Here is a 2,735-nt window from a genome sequence, read left to right as displayed (position 1 = left end):
TTTTTTTTTTTACCGTTCTTTTGCCTTTCTCCATCTCAGACGTTATTGCCCCGGCTGAATTGGTTGCCCCGGTGATAGTGATTGCACCTAAGAACACATCAGTGGTTGCTGGGGCGAGTGAGGCTACTCTTGAGTGCATCGCTAATGCGAGGTGGGTTGCCCTCGATGGCAGTGACTCACTGCCTGGGTTCCGTTAATAACAGGGTTCTTGTATAATTTCACAGATGTTTGTAATCGTTATATTGTTTTCATTATCTGTAACATTGGTGATGTCATTTTAGTGTCAGCCAGTCAGTCAGAATTGTGATTATATCTGTCATTTCACATTTTCTTGCTGTTAAACTTTGACTTTGTTTCAACTTAATTAAACCAGATTCTTCTTTTCAATTTTGTCAAATACACTATGTGGACAAAAGTATATAGACGTGTATACAGTAAAGCTGGCTGAGAATTTTATTTCAAAACTGCTGACCCCATAAAATGATGTAATGCATGAGTCATAATTTTTTACATTTGTTTTCCTGCAAGAGACTGTCAATTTTAAATATTTTTAGCTGCTAATAGTGAAGTACACTAGCACTAACATTTAAATGTTTATAAGATTTTTCTTTCTGTATTTATTTGATACAATAAACAAAAAAATTTAATATTGTGAAATATTATTGCATTTTGAATTGTTTTCTATTTGAATATACAGTATTTTAAAATGCAATTTATTCTTGTGATCAAAGCAAAATTTTCAGCATCATTACTCCAGTCTTCAGTGTCACATGACCCATCAGAAACCATTCTAACATGCTGATTTGCTGCTCAGGAAACATTTCTTATTAATTTCAATGTTGAAAACAGTTGTGCTGCTTAATATTTATGTGGAAACTCTGATACATTTTTTTCAGAATTCTTTAGTGAATTTAAAGAACGTTTATTGAAATAGAAATCTTTTGTAACATAAATATTTTTGCTGTAATTTTGTCAGTTTATTGCTGCTTTGCCATCACAGGAATAAATTACATTTTATAAAATAATAAAATAGAAGACTGTTAGTTTCAGTTGTAATAAGTTGTTTTTATTGTATTTTTGATCAAATAAATGTGACCTCACTAAGTAAGTATGGGCTAAAACCCTCAAAAGTTGCCTTTAAACATAAAAATTAGTCTTCGCATACCATGTAGTGTATGTATTTTTCTCGAATATTTAACACATAACTAATTGCTGTGCTCTTCATAATTCTTGGCTTGAGTATTAATTTCAGTATGGCAGTTAATGTGTTGTGTTTTGTGTGTGTGTGCGGAGCAGATCTCTTGACAGGCTGCAGGTGTTCTGGAAGCGTAATGGGGTGAGACTAACAGCAGGAGTGGACTCGTTTGGTCGCAGGCTGGTCATCAGTAAACCTACCTCAGCGGACGTGGGTCTGTACGTGTGTGAGGCCGCGCTCAGAAACAGCAGTCAAAAGAGCACAGAGGCCAAAGCGTACCTCTCCGTGCTGGGTATGACAATTGGTGTTCCTCTTGTGCTACTATACATGCAGGTTCTGACAGATTTTTAAGTATTATTTTACTGGAATGCCCTAAAGCAGTGGTTCCCAACCCTGGTCCTGGAGGCACCCCAACACTGCACATTTTGCATGTCTCCTTAATCAAACACACCTGATTCAGGTAATCAGCTCATTAGTAGAGACTCCAAGACCTGAAACTGGTGTGTCAGAGAAAGGAGACATGCAAAATGTGCTGTTTTGGGGTGCTCTCCAGGACCAGGGTTGGGAACCACTGCCCTAAAGAACAAGAGTTTGGATTTGAATTCAAGCATATCATTGAATTAAATACTGCAGTCAGCTCATTTTTTTGTCTCGTATAACACCAGGTCTTTTTAAAAGCAAGTCAGTCCACTACCATGGCCATTTTTTAATGCCTCTGGGCAGTTATTTGTTGTCAAGTACAGCTACAAGTATAAATTACTGTACATATGCCAATACAGCAATACAATTGAAAAACATCATCATATCTGAGTAACCAAAAATGAACTTCACTTTAATGATAACTACTGTATATTAGGATCCACACCAATGGACAAAAATGCTTTGCTTATTTTAAGTACACTGCTGCAGTCATATTCTTACAGCTCGCTCTTTGAAGTCAAATGGATTTTGATTGGCTGACAATAGGTCTCATTCACATTTTTCTCAATTGTGTGGAATTATTTATATACACAGAAGAACTTCTCAAATAATGTCCACCTAATTCACAACGCATGCATGTTCACATAAATTTTTTCTTAATGTTAATGAATTTTGAGCGTTCTAAATGAGTGACTGTGTACAAGTTTATATAGCATAAAACACCCAAACCATATCTACATAGGGGGTTTTCGAACAACCTTTTTTCTCTAAAGCCTCTCAAAAAACAAGTTCTTGACTGAAAGCACACACAGCAAGATCCTCAAGCGATGTATGTGTGGTTTCAGTTGTTCATTCAAATTTTCTGTAGATTTTGAACAGATTTTAGAATGAAAAGTTATTGAATGAAACATGATTTCTTTGTGAAAATATCAGTACATAGTTTTCATACACCAATATGTGCGTATGCACAGTTAGTGAATCAGACTGAATGTTTTTTATAGTTTTTTTTTTTTTAACTCTCTGAAAGTTATTCCAAAGATATCGTTTCTCTGTGTTGTTATAGTTGTTTTAGGAACTTTGGCATTCTCTTAGTGTTTTTAAGAATAAGTCTTTATAAGTA

At 35.2% G+C, this 2,735-nt stretch overlaps 1 long non-coding RNA gene across 1 annotated transcript in view; it reads left to right on the top strand.

The window, feature by feature from the left end:
* Positions 1-1,397, top strand: part of LOC107758882 (uncharacterized) — a 7,197-nt gene extending 5,800 nt beyond the window's left edge. The window contains exons 2-3 of the long non-coding RNA XR_001642070.1: positions 40-151; positions 1,297-1,397. This is a non-coding gene — a long non-coding RNA (uncharacterized LOC107758882). The remainder of the gene's footprint in view (positions 1-39; positions 152-1,296) is intronic.
* Positions 1,398-2,735: the final 1,338 nt, after the last annotated feature.

The sequence above is a fragment of the Sinocyclocheilus rhinocerous genome, unplaced genomic scaffold (assembly GCF_001515625.1).
Source record: "Sinocyclocheilus rhinocerous isolate Xijiao unplaced genomic scaffold, SAMN03320098_v1.1 scaffold1435, whole genome shotgun sequence".
Classification (NCBI taxonomy): Eukaryota; Metazoa; Chordata; class Actinopteri; order Cypriniformes; family Cyprinidae; genus Sinocyclocheilus; species Sinocyclocheilus rhinocerous.
This window is presented reverse-complemented; position numbering and strand designations above follow the sequence as displayed.